The following is a 9047-nucleotide window of genomic DNA, read 5'->3' as shown; positions in this document are numbered from 1 at the left end:
TTAAACAGCTTTTTATTGTTCAAGACAGCAAATGTGCTGTAATTAGTTTTGCCTTCTAATGAAACAGTCATCTGTTCAGGTGTAGTTAACATGAATCAAATCTGACCCGGTTTAGTATCTTAACACATGCTCCTTGCCCTTGTTGTCCTTTCAGTGTTTATACTGTTATATTTTAACAAATCACACATCAAGTTATGATGTAATTATTTGTTCAAATGTAATAATTTGCTCTTAAATGACTTTGTTTTGAGTGACATCATTAAGACCATTGACCAAGCCAATGAGCACAGTGGTCAGAATTGAACACTTCTATTTAACACCCAACATCCAATCAAATCCCAGTGACTAAAGTGAAGTCACACCTAGTGTTTTGGTCCCATTATGACACCCCAATGTCTCATTACATCTGTAATAGAGAAACATGAATTATATTTTCTTGTAAGTTTGATTTAAAGGGGACATATCATGAAAATCTGACTTTTTCCATGTTTAAGTGCTATAATTGGGTCCCCAGTGCTTCTATCAACCTAGAAAATATGTAAAAGATCAACCCAGTAGCTTAGTTTTGGTAAACCATTCTCTGCAAGCATGTGAAAAATAGGTAATTAAAATCTGGCTCCCCTTGTGATGTCAGAAGGGGATAAAAGCACCCCTTAATCTGCAATATCCAACAACGGCACTGCCATCTAGTACAGAAATCAGCTTATTTGCATTTAAAAGGACACACCAAAAAACTACACATTTTGCTCACACCTACAAAGTGGCAATTTTAATAAATGGTCTGTGGGGTATTTTGAGCTAAAACTTCACATGTGTAGGCGAGAACTGGGGCAAAAGGAACGCGGGGATGAAATTAACAAAGCAATCTTCTCTGAGCCCTGATAAAATTTGCATTTCAAACTATGACAGTATATTTAGCATGCAACCCTTGACAAAGTTGACAAATGTCGTGTTATTTACTCACCGTTTTCTGCGTTTAGATCCAAGATATTTCAACTATGAGTAAATTCCTAAAGCGGTCATTTTTTTCTTATAACGCGTTGTGTTTCTGGTTTCATGTGTTACAATACTGATCAATCTACAGGTTATTTAGTGCTGTAACACATCCTGAAGTTTGGGAGTTTTTCAAAATAAATGTAAATTGGGTTTAAATGTCAGGAGTTCCTGTCCAGACGAAAGTAACACTTGTTACTTGTGTCCCGCTGCTAATACTGTTGTATTAAGTTGAACATTTAAATTATTCTAAATTGATTTAATTCAATTTTATAGTATTCAAACTGTTAAAATTTTTTTATTTTTAACAATTCAAGTTAGTTGTTTTTGAAACATTTGATAAAACTGAAATTTAAAATGAAAACAAGATAACATGACAACATGTGTTACATATAAACTTGGTCACAGTCATGTATATTTAAAGTGTAACATAATAATCTATCTTGTTTTGTTGTGTTACTTCTGACCCAGCTGTGTGTTACGTTCGTCACAGCTGACAGGGTCAAAAGTAACAATGCACTATGTACGAAATTATACTGAAGTCTTTTAACATTTGTTCAAAATGTCCCCTGGTATTGAAAGACCACACTTGTGAGTTATTGACCACAGCAAAAATATCTCTCTGTCTAAAACATTATCTTTTAAAATTAAGTTTTGAAAAAGTTACTCTCCCCTACTCTGGGGACATCAAAGATTTATTTGACATCTTAAAAAAGTCTTGTGAAATATCCCCTTTAAAACAATCCCTGTATTTTCTGCTTTTCTCTCAGTTGAATAGAAGAACACAATCTATAGGAATCTAAAAGAGTGATGAATAAAGTACACTAGCACTTGTGGGTTTTGCATGCACACAGTGTTTGTATTGTGTATGACAAGCCAGTCTCTTCCTCTTTTTGCTATAGAAACTTCTCCTACATAACAGGTTATATTTAAAGTGTTTGAAAGAGCACATCTATGTTTTTCATGTGTTTCTCTTTTGAATTTACGAATCGAGGACTACAGCTCTTTATATTGTGTGATATGATTGAGTGTAATTTGTTAACGGTGTGTTTAGAGCTCCAGCACTTTCTGTTGGCTGATATGAGAGCTTTAAGCTAACACACATACGCACACCAAGGTTGTGTTCAGAATGACAAACTTCATTTGCACACGTTCACAATGGGATGGCGGTTTAATGTGATAAACAACAGTATAACAGCAACCCAGCATTTGATATGAGAATGTTTATGATTACAGTAAATGTTATGATTATAACGCTGGTGTTTATCTGTGCTCACAGGCAAACACAAACTGGCATGAGTCCATAAAACTGATAGACTGAGCAGCTGTGCTCATTAGAACACAGATAGACGCCTGTGCTGTTGCTACGGCGACTGCATCCAGAGTGAAGGCCTTGTGATCAACCACCCTGAAATTGTGCTTAATGAAGTATCAAATTTGAACGACTTTAATAAATATTATTTGTCTTTGTGTTGGTGGTTGTGTCTGAGAGACCTTCAATCTTTATTTCTAAACGTTATCTTTCTCCTTGTACACACAGAAACACATGCAGTAGTAGCATTATAAACATAAATGGGTTATCATCGGCTTTGTTCCTTACAAATAAAGTATTGTGGCTACTCTAATGGCATCATAATACCATGGCACACTGTGGTAATTGTTGAATTGGCTCACATTGACCATGAATGAGCCAATCAGCTTCGTTCATTTCAGTTTACCCCAAAGTCAAAAGACTAGGCAAGAATAAGGAAGGAAGAATCTGTAATTTGCATATTAGGACTAGTATGTGGGAACTATTTTGGTAACACTTTACAATAATGTTGAATTTGTTAACAATTAGTTAATGCATTAGCTAACAATGAATAATTGTTCTATAGCATTTATTAAACTTGGTTCATGCATTTTCTAATATGTTTATGTTGTTAATGCATGATGAACTAACATGAATAACTGTATTAACATTAACTAAGATTAAGTAAGCGATAATGTATAGGCAGCTGGTTGTTATCACAGAAATAAGTCCCACCAGTGTGATCAGGACCTGACGCAAACGACAAGACGTTCAAATGTCACAAACACACTATTTGGTTTATTCATTTGTAAATATAATGTCATATATGTTATTGAAAATATATTTAATTTATATTTAATACCCATCAAAATTATCTGCAGCATCCGGGTTACCGTGTGTTATTAGTTTTGAGTGGTAGTTATTTGGGAATAACTAACCTTCAAATGTCACGACTGGCCAATCAGAATCAGGCATTCCAACTGAAAAACGATATTGTTCATTGTTAGTTCATGCATTTACTAATGTTTACTAATACAATTTTATTGTATTTTAAATACATTTGTGTATTATTATTCTTTAGGTTTGATGGTCAAATGTGACCTGTGTGCTATTTCACGAAGCCAGATTCACTCCGTGTTTGTCCCACTTGCCTCCTGAGCATTTTGATAAAAATCTTGACCTTTTCTCAGTCTCAGCTTCTCTCTGTTCTAAAGATTCTTGTGTTTAAAGGCTTAGAGAGAAAATAAAGCTCATTTGTGTTTATGTATGTGTGTGTGTGTGTGGTTAGGTGACAGCTCCCCTATATCCACAATCCATGAAAAGGCAAGAACACAGGCTAAGCAAATATGAGCTATTTGTAGTTGAATTAGGATTTAAGCACAGAGAACTTACAAAGCCGACTTTAATTAAGCTCTGGTCTAGAGCCGTGTGTGTGTGTGTGCGTGTGTGTTATAGTTTACACCGTGAGCAGCTGCTTGTGTGTTTCTATTGGAAGTGGATCCTACGAGCGTGTCCAGTGAAATTCCTTTGTTTTCTCATCAATTGTTAAGTGCCGGATCACAGCCAAATACAACAGCCTCTGCAGACCAAACGCCTTGAGCTAGAGGACCATTCGTTGGGAAATCAATGCCCGCTAGACCGCTGTTAGAGCAAATTTAATTGCGAATAAAAGAGGATTTATCACTGCTGCTCGTATTCAGATGAGAAACAATGTAAGACACAAATGAGATAAAGAAGATGAGTGCATTCTGGGTAATGAACTCTACACTTCGTACAGATATGCCTCTTAAACTAGACGGCTGCAGAACTGTAGCAGAATGTTTTGATAAAATATTTAAAGGGATAGTGCACTCAAAAATGAAAATTTGGTCATCTTTTACTCACGCTCATGTTATTACAAACCTGTATAAATTTTATTGTTCTGTCAACACAAAAGAAGATATTTATAATGAAGCAGGAAACCGAAGCACCATTGACTTTCATAGTAGGAATAAATACTAATATGGAAGTCAGTGGTCCTCAAAATATCTTCCTTTGTGTTTAGCAGGCCAAATAAATAAATAGAGATTTGTAACGACATAGTGAGTAAATGATAACAGAATTTTTATTTTTGGGTGAACTATCCCTTTAACTTAAATATTAAAATTGACTTTTTTATCCAAGAGTCGTCTGTGAATGTGCCTGAATTTTTTTGCAACCAAGACTTTTGGAGTTGTATGAAGATGCCGGATTTGGCCTGGAGTAGACATCTTGGATCTTTTCTGGAATTGACAGAGTCGTTAAATGGTTTGGCGGTAAATGCGTTCAGTGCAGGAAACGGGTCACTAAAACCTCCTGCTTTAACTCTCGTCTGTACTCAGGGCCTGAAAAACACGGCCGTTCACATTGTGACCTTTCTGCTGTATCTGCACATTCAATCTGTCAACTGGCCGTGCAGTGAACATTCTGTGTGGGCTACAGGAGGGCAGATATTGTGTTTGAGACTATTATTTTTCTATAGAGAAACTGAGAGAAACATGGAGCTCGTTTATAACCACATTGTCAACATTGCTTTTTACAATGTTGCATTGTTTTAAAGCAGCTTTACATGAAAAAGTATTTGTTTATATTATATAAAGTAAAAATTGTAGTATTATTGCACATTTTATTGTACTTACATGATAGATTATAGATAGATGTATCACACAATAGATTCCAGAAGATATTTTGAGGAATGTTTATAACCAAACCATTCAGAGGCCCCAATGACTTTCATAGAAGGAAAAAGAATACTATGGAAGTAAATGGGGCCTTTGATTGGGTTTGTTACAAACATTCCTCAAAATATCTGTGTTCATCAAAACAAAGACATTTATACAGGTTTTTAACAACATGAGGGTGAGTAAATGATGAGAGAATTTCCATTTTGGGGGGAACTATCCCTTTAAGTTGTATTTAAAACCTGGGTGTATCACTGACATCACTAAATAGTTCAGTTAAAGGGGACATTTCACAAGATTTTTTTAAGATGTCAGATAAGTCTTTGGTATCCCCAGAGTATGTATGTGAAGTTTTAGCTCAAAATACCATATAGATAATTTATTATAACATGTAAAAATTGCCACTTTGTTGGTGAGAGCAAAAATGTGCCGTTTTGGGGTGTATACTTTAAAATGCAAATTAGCTGATCTCTGCAGATTTAATTCACAGGTTTTAGGCCATTAAACATTTTTTTGTTTCATACAATAAATATCTTCTCACTATCTGCTAGCTGCCTGTCCTCTGAACACAGAACACACTGAAAAAAAACTGTAGACAGCCCAGGCTCCACAAACTGCAACAAAAACAAAGTGGTCAAACCTACCACCACGAAACATAACAAACGTGTTCCAGCCAATAAACGACAAGAAGGATTTGGGAGTGGGGGTTGGGCACGTTCCTGACTCTTTCAGAAAGCACGAAAAGGGGGAGGAGTTAGCTACGCACCGTTTTGTTTGACAACACTTCGAACGTCAACAAGAAGTGACGTCACACAGATTCGCTTGGAGTGCTTTTAAGGGGCGGTATTTTCCCCTTCTGACATCATGGGGAGCCAGATTTCAATGACCTATTTTTTCACATGCTTGCAGAGAATGGTTTACCAAAACTAAGTTACTGGGTTGATCTTTTTCACATTTTCTAGGTTGATAGAAGCACTGGGGACCCAATTATAGACCTTAAACTTGGAAAAAGTCAGATTTTCATGATATGTCCCCTTTAAACCACCACAGCAAAGTTTTAAAGCCTCACAGAGTCATACAGTTCAGGCCACTGCACTTTTATCTAAGGCATAAAACAGTAACAGAAGTTTTAATCTGAATTGTTTCTTTAAACTTCTCTCTGCAAACACAGATTTATTCGCACAGTTATTCTCTGTAATGAAATGTTTTGAGTGCAGAAGGGTTTATGTGTCCGTCTGAAATTATAGTAGAGGCGTTTCTAACCAAACATGGGTCCAGACTCAGAGTTATGAGAGTATCTGTATGGTAAATCCCAATATGACGCCGCAGTCGTCACTCTCACATATCTGCACTTTTATCCCAGCTCAACATTACAGAAATGATGATAAATGAATTTCAGTGTGGAAGGGAATATTAGCCCATCGCAGTCCTGAGAATGAATTATGTTCTGTGTTTGTGTAAGGGTCCAGGGGTCCGCACTAACATCATTTACAGTCTTTCACATACAAAAGAGGTTCAGATCACAGTATCGATTGTTCCCTGTGGAGCGGCGTTTTTATTTGCCCTGACGCTTTTAATGTCTGCGTCTGCACTGTGTGGTTGTAACAGTGTCTTACAGCGTATATTTACTGGAGTGATGAGGAGACACGGCTAAGTACTTCATCATTTTCTAATAGGCTTCCTTAGGCTGTTTGTTTGTACTGTACTGTACTAAGCTAATATTTCATATCATGGGAAAAGCTTTCACAGTAACATCTGTAATGATTATTAAATTGAATATTTAACTAAAAATCTTGGGATGTTTTTGAACCGAATAAAAAACGAATAAACCTTTGAGCATAAATTGTTTTAATAAAATCAAAACAAAATACATTTCTCCCAAAAAAATTTACATCAAGATAAAGCATGGAGATCTTTCAGGAGAAGTTTGTGTCCTTCCATAGTGAGTTTATATCCCTCAGCTTTGACCTTTCATCCAGACGTTTTTTATTCCAGGGTAACAGAAACACTTGGGCGTTACCAGATTACTGCAAAGTTCATTCATAAATCATTTATTAATCTACTGTATTATGTTATTCTCTGAATATCCAGAGCCTCTTATACAGTTCAGAAGACTTGAAGTAGAGATTTTTTATTATTCACTTACTTTTATGGTCACCATATCCTTTCATTATATTGAATGGAGAACTATGAACATTATTTAGCCCCTTTCAGTATCCATAAAAGAAAGAAATGAATTATGATTGAATTGTCATTTTTATGTGAATGGTTCCATGTGTTCCAGTCTGAAATAGCACTATTACATCTCCATTCGTCTGTTGTTTAATGACAGAAGTAATGACTGTGTCTGTTAAAGGGTTTTGTGAACCGTCTGCATTCTGTGGTTGAAGTTCATTTGCATTCTGCCTCTCTGCAAGATTTATCATCGCATGACTGTCAAACTCTCAAATGAGATAAACAAACAGGTGCATTTCCTCATGATAACCGATGTGAGGAGATCTCGGGAGCTCTGCTAATAACCCTGATCTCTCACTGAAGGCTTATCTGACTGAATATGACAGGAAAATACTTAAGAGTGAACTGCATTTTAATGAAAAAAGTAAACTTTTGTTAGTCAGGGGCTTTGCGATGAATTAAATCTGTCTGTTGCTTTTTCTTAAATGCTGTCCTGTGACCAGTATAAATGAGTCCAAATTTATTTCATATCTTTCATGTGTTGTTTTACAGCTCTCTGTGTATTTGTAAGGCTGTTCTTTATCACAATGTTCAATCTATAATCTATAATGTTATTTAGTTTTTATAGAGAATAAAGTCAGACTCTGTTTGAAATAGGATATTAGCATACTACCATGAATATTTCAGTTGTATGTGGTGTACAATATGCCAAAATGATAAATGAATTAAACATTCAGCCAAATGAGGTCATGTGACTACAATGCAATATTGTTCACATCCTTAACTTTCATTGATCCAGACAGAGGATATACTTGACTGAAGCGAAATTTATATAATTTATGTGCATATGAATGCAAAGGAAACACCCAGCTGATTTAAATGTGTTTGATCCTGTCACACAATAAACAGCAACTAAAAGAGACGCTCTTCTTGTTATACTCATCATCCCATGCTAATGGTCTGTCAAATGACCCCTGTCTAAACATTCAGAGCTAAGGGTAAATTCAGTTTTCATTCGAATTAAATTGAGCTTTCTGGATGAGTATAAGAACAAGTGCATGAGGATCAGCCCATTGTCATTCACTGAAGTGATGAGGACCATATGTCATATCCGAGTCGTAACACCTCACCAGTGATGTCTGTCTCTCTCTCTGCTCCCGGCGGCTGTGTCCCCACAGTCTGGTCATTTGAATTCTCTACATCATTTGCATGTTCTCCTCCGTGCACCCTGTAGGGTGAGGGGGCGTCTTTGATGAAGTGCTGCAGGCCTGTGGACAGGCGTGTCACATTAACAGAGTCCGTCTGCTGCAGCCTGGAGATTATAGAGTCATTGTGAAAATAATCATTAGTTATTAAAGAGAAGGCCAGTGAATGACAGCATGCAGAGGTGAAGTGAGTGACAGTCAATGACAGAATGAGGTTGGGTGATACATGAGATACGCACAATTGTTCAGTTTTAAGTGATACTTCATTTAACTCTGGACCAATAGTCTTACTCTCTTCTTACAATATTTTCAATGTCATACCACATGATTCAATTCACACAGAACGCATTAGCATTGACTACTTTAAAAGTGTAAATAAAAGTCTTCATTCTGGTGTGCAATGTGCACTGAAAACTGCAGAATAAATCATATATTTTAGTTTAAGCTTCACTGAGTTTGTAATAAGTGTGCCATTTTCGTCCTCTCTGCTCATAAAGCATCGTAAACTTTGACCAAACTAACTTGCGAGAGGTTTTATTCCCTGCTGTATATAAAGTAACTGGAAGTTATAAAGTTAAATGAATTTAGTATAATTCATTATATTATAGATAAAGAAAAACGAATTCTTTCTTTAGCCCACAGGCTGTAGATCTGGAATAAACTGTACTGTATGTATTAGAGATG

The sequence above is a fragment of the Paramisgurnus dabryanus genome, chromosome 1 (genome assembly GCF_030506205.2).
Source record: "Paramisgurnus dabryanus chromosome 1, PD_genome_1.1, whole genome shotgun sequence".
Lineage (NCBI taxonomy): Eukaryota > Metazoa > Chordata > Actinopteri > Cypriniformes > Cobitidae > Paramisgurnus > Paramisgurnus dabryanus.
Note: the sequence above shows the minus strand (reverse complement) of the source record.